Source organism: Mesoplodon densirostris, chromosome X (genome assembly GCF_025265405.1).
Source record: "Mesoplodon densirostris isolate mMesDen1 chromosome X, mMesDen1 primary haplotype, whole genome shotgun sequence".
In the NCBI taxonomy this organism is placed as follows: Eukaryota; Metazoa; Chordata; class Mammalia; order Artiodactyla; family Ziphiidae; genus Mesoplodon; species Mesoplodon densirostris.
In genome coordinates, this window is record NC_082681.1 from 79,839,620 (window position 1) to 79,857,352 (window position 17,733).

The 17,733-nt window shown below is 37.2% G+C and overlaps 1 protein-coding gene and 2 pseudogenes across 7 annotated transcripts in view; 2 read left to right on the forward strand and 1 right to left on the reverse strand.

Moving 5' to 3' along the window:
• EDA (ectodysplasin A) overlaps positions 1-17,733 on the reverse strand; it is a 403,721-nt gene that overhangs the window by 15,085 nt on the left and 370,903 nt on the right. The window lies entirely within an intron of this gene.
• Positions 6,756-7,127, forward strand: LOC132482580 (large ribosomal subunit protein eL34-like; annotated as a pseudogene).
• On the forward strand, positions 12,050-12,795 carry LOC132482485 (general transcription factor IIF subunit 2-like; annotated as a pseudogene).

The following is a 17,733-nucleotide window of genomic DNA, read 5'->3' on the forward strand; positions in this document are numbered from 1 at the left end:
AGAGGTTCTGGCAAGGAAGCACAGCTACACAGATACTATTGACTAAGAGGCAGCCTGAGAAGGGCCACCTCCTTGAACCAGAAAGCTGTCTGGGGAAGGATTTACACAGAAAGGCCTACAACCCCATCACCAGCCAACCAGTCAGCCACCTCAGCCTGGGAAAGCAGTGAGATGACAGCCATTGCAGCGACTGGCCTCACAGACAGATTGTGTTAGCCCTGGCCAAGTTGCTGACCATTTCAGCTGGTTAAAGGGTAAGTACTATTACATCAGACTTCAAAGCAGGCTTTGAGGAAATCAGACGATCACCATGTACCTAGTCCTTATTGAGCACACCTAGGGAAGGCACAGTAAATAATGAAACACAACTCTATCCTCAGAGAACTTACAGTTGAATAGGAAAGTACTAAAGGGGGGAGACTTAAGGAATTATACTGGCTAGCTGAGGAAAAATAAATTCCTGGAGGAAGTCTGACCTATATCTACAAGGGAAAAGAGGGAAAGGGAAGTTAAAAATTTTTCGTTAACCTTTATGAGATGGATGGACCTAGAGTCTGTCATACAGAGTGAAGTAAGTCAGAAAGCGAAAACAAATACCATATGCTAACACATATATATGGAGTCTAAACAAAAAATGGTTCTGATGAACGTAGAGGAGGACAGGAATAAAGACGCAGACGCAGAGAATGGACTTGAGGACACGGGGAGGGGAAAGGGTAAGCTGGGATGAAGTGAGAGAGTGGCATGGACACATATACACTACCAAATGTAAAACAGATAGCTAGTAGGAGCAGCCACATAGCACAGGGAGATCAGCTCGGTGATTTGTGACCACTTAGAGGGGTGGGATAGGGAGGATGGGAGGGAGACGCAGAGGTAGGGGATATGGGGATATATGTATACGTATAGCTGACTTACTTTGTTATACAGCAGAAACTAACACACCATTGTAAAGCAATTATACTCCAATAAAGATGTTAAAAAAATTTTGTTAACTTTTATTATTTTTATACCAGAAATACCTACTCATTATACATACTTAAATGCATGCACACCTATATACATAGAAAAGGGAAGCAAAAAGGAAAAAAATAGCTTAAAAAAACTACTCACAAATAACCACTATTAACATTTTCTGCATATCTAGAAATTTCCTATGCATATAAATATGTATTTTTACAAAATGGGATCAAATAAAAATGTTGTTTGATAACTTTCTTCTATGTCAATAGCTACATTTTTATATTATCATTTTAAATTTGGATACAACAGCATTATATAGGTAGCTCTTTATATTTTTTCTAGTTCTTTCATGATTTCATTTTTCATATTTAAATCTTTAATTAATCTGGTATAGATTTGGTATACAGTGGGAGGCAAGGAGCTAACTAAATTTTTTATCTTTATTTTCCAAAATGGCCATGCCATGAAGAGTGTTGAGAATAACAGGGGCTCAAAGCCCTATCTTCCACTTCTTCTTGTGTCACAGAAGGGCTCCCAGAGAGCTTCCATCTATTCAGTGGACATTTGGCATATCCCTCAGAAAAAAATGAGGATGAAAAAATATGGACAAGATTATCCTTAGATTGTATCGCACTTCTCATAGGTGCTAGTGAGTACATCATCTCAGCAGTATAGGAGTACTAGCTCCCGGGTATTTTCTCTCTAGAAGATGGAAAACCACCATGGCCAGTAAATAATTCTTATGAGTTTCAACATGGTCCTCTAAGCTCTGGTTCTATATCCGCCATTCTCATTTCTTTTGTTTGAGGCCATTGTGGTTTCCCGTCTTCTAGAAAGAAAATACCAGGGAGCTAGAACTATCCCATATTAGATATGAACATCTTGACCAGAGCAAAAGCAGTAACCTCTGCTGAGTTCTATACCTTTTTAGATATATTGATTTATTTTCTCTATATGCTCCAGAACCTTTTTCATACCTACTCAGAGCACTACCACTGTCACATGTCTGTTTCCGTGGTAACAGGCTACATTTCTCTATCATTCTAATACCCTCTATTTGTAAACATCATGCTTTCTGCAGGCAAACCCCACAAATACATCAGAGTGGGACAGACAGCTGTGCAGTCCCTGGGACTGCTTTTATAGTAGTAAATTTGAGATCTGACAGGTTTTGATCAATGTGGCCAGGCTGTTTGCTATCTGATATTAAGAAAAGGGGTCTTGTAATAACATCAGGGCCATGGGAGCCAGCAGCAGTCCTAGCCTGAGTCTGGTCCTGACTCAATCACAAACTGACAGTAAGGCAAGTGGGCCATTTTTTCTGATTCTTCATCTTCTAAATGAGGAATACTTTGTACACTTTGTCTCTATTCAAGCCTAGGGTTCTGATGAAGATAAATGACACCATAACTAAAGCTAACATTTATTGAATATATGTGAGCCATGCACTTTGCTAGATGCTTTACATATCTCATTTAGGTCTTATAACAATCCAGCAAAGTAGTTATTATTATGCTTATTTTATAGATGAAGAGATGGATTAAATTAATTGCACAAAGCCACACAGCCTGTACATATTTTCAGGTAAGCTGAAACTTCAGAAAGATTCATGTTTTTCTAGATGTGTTTTGAAAATTAAAAAATAAATGTATGTACTTCCAATTTCTGGCTTCATGTGTCAAGCACTTGAAAGCCATCACCCCCATACTCACAATAAGAAAAAAGCTGAGCAAACTTAAAATCACTTCTTAGATCCATCAGAGAATTAAGGTCACAAGGCAAACTGCTGTTCTGTAAGATGGAGAGACAGACCAGTGGATATGGAGACTCATAGCAGACTAGGAAGAGAAGCCTGCAGCTGAAGCCAGTATCAGTAAGAAGACTTTAAAACTGTAATTGACAAATTGCTAGATGCTCAGTGTGGACTAGCTCAAGGGCTAAAAGTCCCCAGTGGGCCCAGCCTTACGGGGTTCTCCACACTTTCATGCATTTTACCTTCAAGAGTGCTACCAGGTTCTCATAGTGAAGACTGGAGAAAAATTCTCTTGTCCTTCTAGCAAGGGGAGAGGAAAAGCAGCCATTTTGAAATATATCCAGACCTCTCTATTCTCTTTAACAAGGCTTGCCCTCAAGGAAAACTTTTTTTTTTTTTTTTTTGTGGCACGTGGGCCTCTCACTGCTGTGGCCTCTCCTGCTGCGGAGCACAGGCTCCAGACGCGCAGGCTCAGTGGCCATGGCCCACGGGCCCAGCCACTCCCGGCATGCGGGATCCTCCCGGACTGGGGAACGAACCCATGCCCCCCGCATTGACAGGCGGACTCCCAACCACTGTGCCACCGGGGAAGCCCCAAGGAAAACTTTTATCAGAGCCTAACTGACTGGGGTTTTACCAGAGCTGAACTGACCTGGGGGATAGGAAAGACCCAACTCAGGCACACTAAAAGATTAAGACCTAATCATAAGACTAATGAATGCTTCTATTCTATCCACACTTTATCACCACATTAACAGCACTCCTGTATAACAGGGGATTACAGCTAAAAACACTGCCAGAGCTTTATTTACAATAGCCAGGACATGGAAGCAACCTAAGTGTCCATCAACAGATGAATAGATAAAGAAGATGTGGCACATATATACAATGGAATATTACTCAGCCATAAAAAGAAATGAAATTGAGTTATTTGTAGTGAGGTGGATGGACCTAGAATCTGTCATACAGAGTGAAGTAAGTCAGAAAGAGAAAAACAAATACCGTATGCTAACACATATATATGGAATCTAAAAAAAAAAAAAAAAAGGTTCTGAAGAACCTAGGGGCAGGACAGGAGTAAAAATGCAAACGTAGAGAATGGACTTGAGGACACGGGGAAGGTGAAGGGTAAGTTGGGACGAAGTGAGAGAGTAGCATTGATGTATATATACTACCAAATGTAAAATAGATAGCTAGTGGGAAGCAGCTGCATAGCACAGGGAGATTAGCTCGGTGATTTGTGACCACCTAGAGGGGTGGGATAGGGAGGATGGGAGGGAGACACAAGAGGGAGGAGATATGGGGATATATGTATATATATAGCTGATTCACTTTGTTATAAAGCAGAAATTAATACACCATTATAAAGCAATTATACTCCATTAAAGATGTTAAACAAACAAAAACAAACAAACAACAAAAACACTGCAAGTCTCAGACCCTACTTAAGAAGTTTCTAGGGACATCCAAAGACCACATGAAGAGACTAAGACAAGAACTATGGAGACAATTTTAGCCTCTGACACCACAGTTACAGCAAACAGTAAACACAGCCTAACTCTGAGAGTCAGATGAGCATAAAACCTTACATTACTGGCCTACCTACCTCAGTTACTTTTACCCAGTATATCATGTCTAGCTTTCAGCCAAAAATTACAAGGCATATTAAAAGGCTAGAAATACAGTCTGGAGAGATAAACCAAGCATCAGAACCAGACTCAGAAATGAAAGAGGAGATATTACAGCTGATATCACAGAAACACAAAGTATCTTAAGAGACTACAATTATGTGCCAACAATTTGGACAACCTAGAAGAAATGAATGAATTCCTAGAAACATACAATGTATTAAGACTGAATAATGATAAAATAGAAAATCTGAACAGACCGATTGCTAGAAGGAAATTAAATCAGTAATCAAAAACCTCCCAACAAACAAAAGTCCAGGAACAGAAGGCTTAACTGTTGAATTCTACCAAACATTCAAAGATAATTGAATTAATAGCTATCCTTCTCAAACTCTTCCAAAAATTTGAAGAGGAAGGAACTCTCCCAAACTCATTTTATGAGGCCAGCATTACCCTGATATCCAAGTCACATGAGGATGCCATAAGAAAAAAAATACAAGACAATATTCCTTATGAACATAGATGCAAAAGTCCTCAACAAAATAATAGGAAACCAGTCAACAATACATTAAAAAGATCATACACACTATGATCAAGTGAGAATTATTCCAGGAATGCAAGGATGATTCAACATTTGCAAGTCAATCAGTGTGATATGCCACATTACCAAAATGAGTGATAAAAACCATATGATCATCTCAATAGATGAAAAGAAAACATTTGACAAAATTCAACATCCATTTATGATAAAACTCTCAAAAAGTGTGTTACCTCAACTTAATAAAGGCCATATTAGCTGACAAGTTAGCTGAAAAGTCCACAGCTAACTTCATACTCAATGGTGAAAAGCTGGAGGCTTTTCCTCTAAGATCAGGAAAAAGACAAGAATGCCCACTCTTGCTACTTTTATTCAACACAGTATTGGAAGTCCTAGCCACAGTAATTAGGCAAAATAAATAAATAAATAAAAGTCATCCAAATTGGAAAGGAAAAAGCAGCACTATCACTATTTGTACATGATATGATATTATATACAGAAAACCCTGAAGACTCCATCAAAAAACTGTTAGAACTAATAAAGTTGTGGGATACAAAAATCAATACACAAACTCACTTGTTTCTATATGCTAATAATGAACTATCAGAAAGAGAAATTAAGAAAACAATTCCATTTAAAATTGCACTAAAAAGAATAAAATACCTAAAAATAAGTTAAACCAAGGAGGTGGTGACTAACTCAGAAGGCTCAGATGATGGTTAGCATTTTTCAGCAATAAAGTATATTTTCATTTAAAAGAACCCAAGGAGGGCTTCCCTGGTGGCACAGTGGTTGAGAGTCTGCCTGCTGATGCAGGGGATGCAGGTTTGTGCCTCGGTCCGGGAGGATCCCATGTGCTGTGGAGCGGCTGGGCCCGTGAGCCATGGCCGCTGGGCCTGTGCGTCCGGAGCCTGTGCTCTGCAATGGGAGAGGCCGCAACAGTGAGAGGCCCGTGTACCACAAAAAACAAACAAACAAACAAACAAAAAAACCCAAGGAGGTGAAAGACCTGTATATTGAAAACTAAAAGACATTAATGAAAGAAAATGAAGACACAAATAAATGGAAAGATATTCCATGCTCATGGATTGGAAGAATTAATACTGTTAAAACGTCCATACTGACCAAAGAAATATAAGATTCAGTGCAATCCTTATCACAATTTCAATGGCATTTTTTTCACAGAAATAGGACAAGCAACCTGAAAATTTGTATGGAACCATAAAAGACTCCAAATAGCCAAAGCAATGTTGAGAAAGAAGAAAAAAGCTGGAGGCATCATACTCCCTGATTTCAAACTGTATTGCAAAATTATAGTAATTAAAACAGTATGGTATTGCATAACAATGGACACATAGCTCAATGGAACAGAATAGAGAGCCTAGAAATAAACCCACACATATGTGGTCAATTAATTTATGACAATGGAGCCAAGAATATGCAATGGGAAAAGGATAGTCTCTTCAATAAATAGTGTTCATATAATTGAACAATCACATGCAAAAGAATGAAACCAGAGCACTATCTTACATCATACACAAAAATTAACTCAAAATGGATTAAAGACTTGAAAGCTTGAAACCAGAAAACTCCTAGAAGAAAACATAGGTAGTAAGCTACTTGACATAAGTCTTGGTGACAATTTTTTGAATCTGACACCAAAAGAAAAGAAACAAAAGCAAAAATAAACAAGTGGGACTACATCAAACTAAAAAGCTGCTACACAGCAAAGGAAACCATCAACAAAATGAAAAGCCAGCCTATTGAATGGGAGAAAATATTTTCAAATCATATATTTGATAAGGGCTAACATCCAAAATATATGAAGTGTCTCTTCTTCCTCTTCCGGGGGCAGTACCTAGAGGCATTCAGGATGGTTCAGTGTTTGACATACCGTCATAGGCTGTCCTTCAATACAGCCTCTGACAAAACCAGACTGTCCCGAACCCCTAGTAATAGAATTGTTTACCTTTATACCAAGAAAGTTGGGAAAGCACCAAAATCTGCATGTGGCGTGTGCCCAGGCTGACTTCGAGGAGTTCGTGCTATGAGACCTAAAGTTCTTATGAGGTTGTCTAAAACGAAAAAACATGTTAGCCAGGCCTATGGTGGTTCCATGTGTGTTAAATGTGTCCGTGACAGGATCAAGCGTGCTTTCCTCACTGAGGAGCAGAAAATCGTTGTGAAAGTGTTGAAAACACAAGCGCAAGTCAGAAAGCTAAATAAAAAAATGAAACTTCTTTGAGTAATAAAAAAAAACAACAAAAAACCCCCCAAAATATATGAAGAACTCATCCAACTCAATGGCAAAATACCCAAACAACCCAATTTAAAAATGGGCAGGACATCTGAATAGACAGTTTTTTCCAAAGACATCCAGATGGCCAACCAGTGCATGAAAAGTTGCTCTACATCATTTATCATCAGGGAAATGCAAATCAAAACCACAATGAAATACCACCTCACACTTGTTAGAATGGCTATTATCAAAAAGACAAGAAATAACAGGTGTTGGCGAGGATGTGGAGAAAAGGGAACATTTGTGCACTGTTGATGGGAATATAAATTGGTGCAGCTACTATGGAAAAGAGTCTGGAGGTCCCTCAAGAGATTAAAAATAGAACTACCAATTAATCCAGCAATTCCACTCCTGGGTATTTATCTGAAGAAAAAGAAAACACTAACCCAGATATATATATATATATATATATATATATGCACCCCCATGTTCATTGGAGCATTACTGATGATGGCCAAGATGTGGAAACAACCTAAGTGTCCATCAATAGATGAATGGATAAAGAAGATGTGGTATAACATACACAATGGAATATTACTCAGCCATAAAAAAGAATGGAATCTTGTCAGTTGCAACAACATAAATGGACCTTGAGGGCATTATTCTAAGTGAAATAAGTCAGACAGAGAAAGTCAAATACCATATGTATGATCTCTCTTATATGCAGAATTTAAAAAGATAGATAAACAAACAAACAAACAAACCAAGCTCATAGATACAGAGAACAGACTGATGGTTGCCATAGGTGAGGGTTGGGGGGTAGGAGAAATGGGTGAACTGTTTTTAAGTTTAAATACATTGAATTAAAAGATAAAAATTTGGCTAAAAAAAAAACAACCCACTATAAAAGAATGTCTTTGATGGTAAAGAATTAGTGAGCTTGAAGATGTCAATAGAAACTTTATACATGAAATGCAAAGATAAAAAAAAAAAAGAATGAAGAAGATGGAACAGAATGTCCAAAGATTGTGGTACAATTACAAATGAGGTTATATACACGTAATGGGAATACCAGAAGAAGAAAGAGAGGAAGGAACAGAGGAAATATTTGAAGTAATATCAAATAAGAGTTTTCTAAAAGTAATGTCAGACACCAAACTTCAGATCCAGGAAGCTCAGAGAATATCAAGTAGGACAAATACCAAAAAGTTGACCCCTAGGCATATCATATTCAAACTGCAGAAAATCAAAGACAAAGAGACAATCTTTAAAGAAGCTAGAGGTGGGTAAAAGGATAAAAATTACATTGGCTTCTCTTTAGAAAACATTCAAGCAAGAAGAGAGTGCAGTGAAATACTTAAAGTGTTAAAAGAAAAAAACACCAAGCTAGGATTCTGTATCCAGCAAAATTATTCTTCAAAAATGAAGTTGAAATAAAGACTTTCTCAGACAAACAAAAATTGATTGACTTTGTTGCCAGGAGACCTGCCTTATAAGAAATGTTAAAAGAAGTTCTTCAGAAAAGGAAAATGGTATAGGTCAGAAACTTGGATCTACATAAAGAAAGGAAGAGCACTAGAGAAGGAATTCATGAAAGTAAAATCAAATCTTTTATTTTACTTATTCTTAATTGATTTAATAGATAATAGTTTACTCAAAATAATAATAGCAAAGATGTGTTCAGTGATTATAGCTTATGGATAAGTAAAACAAAAGACAGCAATGCTATAAGGGATGGGGGGAGGAATTGGGAATACTCTGCTATAAGGTACTTGCACTACCTCTGAAGTGGTATAATGTTATTTGAAAACGAACTTGAATAAGTCATAAATGTGTATTTCAAACTCTAGGGCAACCACTACAAATTTTTAAAAGTATAATTGATATAAGAGAGGAAAGAAAATGGAATCATATAAAACGCTTGATTAAAACCAGAGAAGGCAGAAGGAGTGGAAGACAGAAAAAAGAAACAAAGAAATGGACAATGAACAGAAAACAGTTACAAATATAGTAGATATTAATCCAACTATATCAATAATCACTTTAAATGTGAATGGTATAAATACACCAATTAAAAGACAGAAACTGCCAGAGTGGATAAAAAACCAATAACCAACTATATGTTATCTGTAAGAAACACACTTTAAATATAAAGATAAAGGTAGATTAAAAGTAAAGGGATGGTGAAAGATATACCATGCTAACACTAATTAAAAGCAAGCTAATTTCAGACAAAGCTGACTTTAGAGGAAGGAAAATGATCAGGAAGGAAGAGAGGCATTATATAGTGATAGAGGTGTCAATTCTCCAAGACATAAGATCTTTTAATGTGTATGTGGCTAACAAAAGAGTGTCACAAAATTGAGGCAAAATCTGATGAACTCACTATTATAGAGACTTCAACATCCCTCAATCAGTAGTTGAAATATCCAGCAGGCATAAAATCAGTAAGGATATATTGAGCTGAATAAGCACCATCAATCAACTAGATCTAATTGACATTTATAAAATACTTCATCCAACAATAGCAGGATATACAGTCTTTTCAAGTTCACATGGAACATTCACTAAGATAAACATTATGTGTCATAAAACATACCTTAGCAAATTTAAAAGGTATCATACAAACTATATACTCACATTACAATGGAATTAAAATAGAAATCCATAACAGAAAGTAGCTGGAAAATCATATATATTACAACAGGAAAAAGATCTAAATAATTTTGGAAAATATTTAATCTAAGCTTCCACTTCAGGAAACTAGAAAAAGAAGAGAAAATTAAATTCACAGTAAGCCCAAGAGAAGAAACAATTAGAATCAGAGCAAATATAAATGAAATTGAAAACAGGAAAGCAATAGAAAAAAAAATCAATGAAACGAAAAGCTGGTTCTTTGAAAAGATGAATAAAATTGATAAACACTTACCCAGGCTAACCAAGAAAGGGAGTGAGAAGACACAAATTACTAATATCAGATATGAAAGAAGGGCCATTACTACTGATCTCATGTACATTAAAAGGATAATAAAATAATATTATGAACAAAACAAATCTGCCCACAAATTTGATAACTTAGATGAAATTGGCTAATTATTTGAAAGATACAATCTATCAAAACTCATATAAGAAGAAATATATAATCTGTATATATAATATGTAAAGGATAACTTGTTTATATATTAAAGAAATTGACTATATAATCTGAATAGGCCTATAAATATTACAGAAATTGAATCAACAGTTAATAACCTTCTAAAACAGAAAGTACCAGGCCCAGATGGTTTCACTGGTGAATTTTACCAAACATTTAGGGAAGAAATTATACCTATTCTCTACAACCTCTTGCAGAAAACAGAAGCAGATGGAACACTTCCTAACTCACTCCATGAAGCTAGCAGTATACTAATGCCAAAGCCAAAGACATTATAAGAAGGGAAAACTATAGACCAACATCTCATTGAAAATAGTTGCAAAAACCCTCAACAACATATTAGCAAGTCAAATTCAACAACGTTAAAAGAATTATACACCACGACCAAGTGGAATTTATTCCTGGTGCACAAGGCTGATTCAATATTCAAAAATAAATTAACTTAATCCATCATACAGCAACAGGCTTAAGGAGAAAAATCATATGATTGTATCAATAGATACAGAAAAATCATTTGACAGAATCCAAGATCCATTCATGATAATAGCTCTCATCAAATTAGGAATAGAGGGGAAATTCATCAATTCAATAAAAAAACTACAAAAAAATCTATAGTTAATATCATACTTATGCTGAGAAACTAGATGACTTCGCCCTAAGACTGAGAACAAGGCAAGGATGTCCCCTCTCACCACTGTAATTCAACGTCACACTGGAGCTCCTAGCTAATGCAATAAGGTAAGACAAGAAAAGAAAAGGCATACAGATTGGGAAGAAAGAAATAAAACTGTCTTTGTTTGCAGATGACATGATTTTCTATGTAAAAAATCCCAGAGCGTTGACCAAAAAGCTCCTGGAACTAATAAGCAAATATAATAAGGCTGTGAGATACAAGCCCAATATACAAAAGCCAATTATTTTCCTATATTAACAATGAACAGCTGGAATTTGAAATTAAAAAAACACACTTTAGCACCAAAAAAAGGAGAAATACTTATGCATAAATCAAACAGAATATGTACAAGATCTATATGAGGAAAACTATAAAACTCTGATGAAAGAAATAAAAGCCTAAATAAATGGAATGATATTCTGTGTTCATGGATAGGAAGACTCAGTATTGTTAAGATGTCATTTCTTTTTAACTTGATCTATAGACTCAATGTAACCCCAAGTAAAACTCCCAGCAAGTTATTTTGTGGATACAAAAACCTCTGATTCTATATTTTATACGGAAAGGAAAAAGACTCACAATATTCAATACAATATTGAAGAATAAGAACAAAGTTGGAGGGCTAAAATTATCCGACTCAAAGTTTAGCATAAAGCTATGGTAACCAAGATAGTGTGGTATTGGTGGAATAATAGACATATGGATTAATGGACCAGAATAGGGAGCCCAGAAATAGACCCAAACAAGTATAGTCAACTGATATTTGACAAAGGAGCAAAGGCAACCCAATGGAGAAAGAATAGTTTTTTCCACAAATGGTGCTGGAACAAGTGGACATGCCCATGCAAAAAAGAATCTAGACACTGTCCTTATAAATTTCACAAAAATAAACTCAAAATGGATCACAGAACTAAATGTAAAACAGAAAACTCTAAAATTCCTAGAAGTCCCCTGGGCTCCCAGCATCTGGGCAGATGGACCCCGGCTCTTCACAATCAGCCTCCGGCCAGGGCTAGCCCTGTGCTCTGGTCCCTTGCTCCGCAGCCATCTAGCTCCTGGGGCCGCTGCACTGGCCTGCACGCCTCCGTTGGCAACAGACCCATGGAGGAAAGAGGGGAACTCAGCCTGACCGGCGCCAAACAGAACACCGGAGTGTGGCTGGTGAAGGTTCCTAAATATTTGTCACAGCAATGGGCTAAATGTCCTGGAAGAGGTGAAGTTGGGAAACTGTGGATTGCCAAAAATCAAGGAAGGATGGAGGTGTCATTTACTTTGAATGAGGCTCTTGCAAATATTCATGATATTGGCGGAAAATCAGCTTCAGGCAGTGCTCCTAGAGTACATATATTTGTCTTGCAAAGTGTTGGGGGACAGGCCTTTACAGTGTCTACTAAGAGCTCATCGGATAAGCTTTCACTGGAAGGAATAGTGGTACAAAGAGCTGAATGCTGACCCACTGCCAGTGAAAAGTACATGAGATTAAAGAGATTACAAACAGAAGAATCTTCCAAACCTGTAAGGCTATTACAGCAACTGAACAAAGTTGTGACAACCAATTACAAACCTGTTGCTAATCATCAATACAATATTGAATATGAAAGGAAAAAGAAAGAAGATGGAAAACGAGCTCAAGCTGATAACACATTTTAGACATGCTGTTTTCAGCTTTTGAGAAACATCAATATTATAATCTTAAGGACTTGGTGGACATCACAAAACAGCCTGTGTCGTACCTGAAGGAAATCTTAAAAGCAATTCGTATTCAAAATGTAAAAGGGCTCCACAAAAACACATGGGAGCTGAATCCATAGTACAGACATTATCAAGGAGGAGAAAAGAATGATTAAGAACATTCAAAGCCTGCCTGCTAACAGAACAACTAAAGTATGATGAGCTAAGCAAATGGCCTTGATACGTGAATCCTTGAGCATCATCTGTTACAGGGGGAAAATGACAGGTACTTTAATTTCTCTAGGTAAATTTTTAAAACAATAATTCTTTTTCTTTTTAACAGTTGAAATGAAATTTTATTATTATTTTTTACATTTAATTTTATTTTTTTATACAGCAGGTTCTTATTAGTCATCCATTTTATACACCTCAGTGTATACACGTCAAACCCAATCTCCCAATTCATCAACTGCCACCCTCACCCCCTGCTGCTTTCCCCTCTTGGTGTCCATATGTTTTTTCTCTACTACTGTGTCTCAATTTCTGCTCTGCAAACCGGTTCATCTGTACCATTTTCTAGGTTCCACATATATGTGTTAATATACGATATTTGTTTTTCCCTTTCTGGCTTACTTCACTCTGTATGAGAGTCTCTAGATGCATTCATGTACCTACAAATGACCCAATTTCGTTCCTTTTAATGGCTGAGTAATATTCCATTGTATATATGTACCACACCTTCTTTATCCATTCGTCTGTTGATGGGCATTTAGGTTTCTTCCGTGACCTGGCTATTGTAAATAGTGCTGCAATGAACATTGGGGTGCATGTGTCTTTTTGAATTATGGTTTTCTCTGGGTATATGCCCAGTAGTGGGATTGCTGGGGTGTATGGTAGTTCTATTTTTAGTTTTTTAAGGAACCTCCATACTGTTCTCCATAGCGGCTGTATCAATTTACATTCCCACCAACAGTGCAAGAGGGTTCCCTTTTCTCCACACCCTCCCCAGCATTTGTTGTTTGTAGATTTTCTGATGATGCCCATTCTAACTGGTGTGAGGTGATACCTCACTGTAGTTTTCATTTGCATTTCTCTAATAATTAGTGATGTTGAGCAGCTTTTCATGTGCTTCTTGGCCATCTGTATGTCTTATTTGGAGAAATGTGTATTTAGGCCTTCTGCCCATTTTTGGATTGGGTTGTTTGTTTTTTTAAAATTCAGTTGCATGAGCTGTTTATATATTCTGGAGATTAATCCTTTGTCCAATGATTCGTTTGTAAATATTTTCTCCCATTCTGAGGGTTGTCTCTTCATCTTGTTTATGGTTTCCTTTGCTGTGAAAAGCTTTTAAGTTTCATTAGCTCCCATTTGTTTATTTTTGCTTTTATTTCCATTACTCTAGGAGGTGGATCAAAAAATATCTTGCTGTGATGTATGTCAAACAGTGTTCTTCCTAAGTTTTCCTCTAAGAGTATTATAGTGCCCGGACTTACATTTAAGTCTCTAATCCGTTTTGACTTTATTTTTGTGTATGATGTTAGGGAGTGTTCTAATTTCATTCTTTTACATGTAGCTGTCCAGTTTTCCCAGCACCACTTATTGAAGAGACTGTCTTTTCTCCATTGTATATCCTTGCCTCCTTTGTCATAGATTAGTTGACAATAGGTGCATGGGTTTATCTCTGGGCTTTCTATTCTGTTCCATTGATCTATATTTCTGTATTTGTGCCAGTACCATATCGTCTTGATTACTGTAGCTTTGTAGTATAGTCTGAAGCCAGGGAGTCTGATTCCTCCAGCTCTGTTTTTTTCCCTCAAGACTGCTTTAGCTGTTTGGGGTCTTTTGTGTCTCCATACAAATTTTAAGATTTTTTGTTCTAGTTCTGTAAAAAATGCCAGTGGTAATTTGATAGGGATTGCATTGAATCTGTAGACTGCTTTGGGTAGTAGAGTCATTTTCACAATATTGATTCTTTCAATACAGGAACATGGTATATCGCTCCATCTGTTTGTATCATCTTTCACTTCTTTCATCAGTGTCTTATAGTTTTCTGCATACAGGTCTTTTGTCTCCCTAGATAGGTTTATTCCTAGGTATTTTATTTTTTTTATTGCAATGGTAAATGGGAGTGTTTCCTTAATTTCTCTTTCAGAGTTTTCATCAGTAGTGTATAGGAATGCAAGAGAATTCTGTGCATTCATTTTGTATCATGCAAGTTTATCAAGTTCATTGATTACCTCTACTAGTTTTCTGGTGGCATCTTTAGGATTCTCTATGTATAGTATCATGTCATCTGCAAACAGTGACAGTTTTACTTCTTCTTTTCCAATTTGTATTCCTTTTCTTTCTTTTTCTTCTCTGATTGCCGTGGCTAGGACTTCCAAAACTATGTTGAATAATAGTGGTGAGAGTGGATGTCCTTGTCTTGTTTCTGATCTTAGAGGAAATGCTTTCAGTTTTTCACCATTGAGAATGATGTTTGCTGTGGGTTTGTCATATATGGCCTTTATTATGTTGAGGTAGGTTCCCTCTATGCCCGTTTTCTGGAGAGTTTTTATCATAAATCGGTGTTGAATTTTGTCAAAAGCTTTTTCTGCATCTATTGAGATGATCATATGGTTTTTCTTCTTCAGTTTGTTAATATGGTGTATCACATTGATTGATTTGCATATATTGAAGAATCCTTGCATCTCTGGGATAAATCCCACTTGATCATGGTGTATGATCCTTTTAATGTGTTGTTGGTTTCTGTTGGCTAGTATTTTGTTGAGGATTTTTGCATCTATATTCATCAGTGATATTGGTGTATAATTTTCTTTTTTTGTAGTATCTTTGTCTGGTTTTGGTATCAGGGTGATGGTGGTCTCACAGAATAAGTTCAGGAGTTTTCCTTCCTTTGCAATTTTTTGGAAGAGTTTGAGAAGGATGGGTGTTAGCTCTTCTCTAAAATTTTTAAAATAGATTTATTTTTATTTTATTTATTTTTGGCTGCATTGGGTCTTCATTTCTGCTCGCAGGCTTTCTCTAGTTGAGGCAAGCGGGAGCTGCTCTTCACTGCGGTGCGCGGGCTTCTCACTGTGGTGGCTTCTCTTTTTGCAGAGCACAGGCTCTAGGTGCATGGGCTTCAGTAGTTGTGGCACACCGGCTCAGTGGTTGTGGTGCATGGCCTTAGTTGCTCCGCGGCATGTGGGATCTTCCTGAACCAGGGCTCAAACTCTTGTCCCCTTCTTTAGCAGGTGGATTCTTAACCACTGCATCACCAGGCAAGTCCCAAAGATTGCATCTCTTCTCTAAATGTTTGATAGAATTCACCTGTGAAGCCATCTTATCTTGGACTTTTGTTTGTTGGAAATTTTTTTTTTTTTGCGGTACACGGGCCTCTCACTGTTGTGGCCTCTCCCATTGTGGAGCACAGGCTCCGGACGTGCAAGCTCAGCATCCATAGCTCATGGGCCCAGCCACTCCACGGCATGTGGGATCCTCCCAGACTGGGGCACAAACCCGTGTCCCCTGCATTGGCAGGACTCTCAACCACTGCGCCACCAGGGAAGACCCTGGTGGAAGATTTTTAATCACAGTTTCAATTTCATTACTTGTGATTGTTCTGTTTATATTTTGTTTCTTCCTGGTTCAGTCTTGGAAGGTTATACCTTTCTAAGAATTTGTCCATTTCTTCCAGGTTATCCATTTTTTTGGCATAGAGCTGCTTGTAGTAGTCTCTTAGGATGCTTTGTATTTCTGCGGTGTCTGTTTTAACTTGTCCTTTTTCATTTCTAATTTTATTAAAAAAGTAATTCTTGTAAAGCTGTTTAAGTGATTTCTGAGGAAAATGAACACATTTATTTATAGACTTAACTTGTATTAAACCAGATTATTCATGATGGGCTTAGGGGTTGGGGGTTGAAGAAGGTTTTTCCTTTTAAATATTAACGTTTAAAATGTAAAATTAGGAAATGGTGCTTCCCTGGTGGCGCAGTGGTTGAGAGTCTGTCTGCCGATGCAGGGGACATGGGTTCATGCCCCGGTCTGGGAAGATCCCACATGCCATGGAGTGGCTGGGCCCGTGAGCCATGGCCGCTGAGCCTGCATGTCCGGAGCCTGTGCTCCGCAACGGGAGAGGCTACAACAGTGAGAGGCCCGAGTACCGCAAAAAAAAAAAAAAAAAAATTTAGGAAATGTTTTCTAAATAAGGACTCTCCGTCCTTTTTCTCTTTGAGGAGTTGAGGTAATACAGACTCAAAGTGAATAGCATAGCAGGAAAAAAGTCGTCAACTACAGAAACTCTTAAAAGGAATTAAAAAGCCAAAGTTCCTTATCCTGAAACAAAACAAAGCAAAACCAAACAAAAAACCTCCTAGAAAATAACATATGAAAAACATCTACCTGACCTTGGGTTTGGCAGTGGATTTTCAGGTAGAGCTCCCAAAGCACAATCCATGAAAGAAAAAAATTGTTAAACCTGGACTTCAGTAAAATTAAACACTTCTGCTATGAGAAAGACACTGTTAAGTTAATCAAAACACAAGCCACAGACTGGGAGAGATTATTTGCAAAACATATATCTGGTAAAGGCCTGGTATCCAGTATATAAAAAGAACACTTAAAACTCAACAATCAGAAAACAAATAATCCAATTAAGAAATGGGCAAAAGATTGAAACAGATGCCTCACCAAAGAAGATATATAGATTACAAATAAGCATATGATGCTCAACATCATATGTCATTAGGGAATTGCAAATTAAGCATGAGCTAGCACTACACACCTACTAGAATTGCTAAAATCTGAAATACTGGCAATACTAACTGCTGGCAAGGATGCAGGGCAACAGGAACTCTCATTCATTGCGGGTGGGAATGCAAAATAGTATAGGCACATTGAAAGAAAGTTTGGCAGTTTCTTACAAAGCTAAAAATAGTCTTACCAATACAACCCAGTAACCACACTCCTAGGTTTGCCCAAATTTGTTGAAAACTTATATTCAAACAAAAACCTGCACATGAATGTTTATAGCAGCTTTATTCATGATTGCCAAAAATGGGAAGCAATTAAAATATCATTCAATAGGTGAATGGATAAACAAACTGTGGTCCATCATACAATGGAATATTATT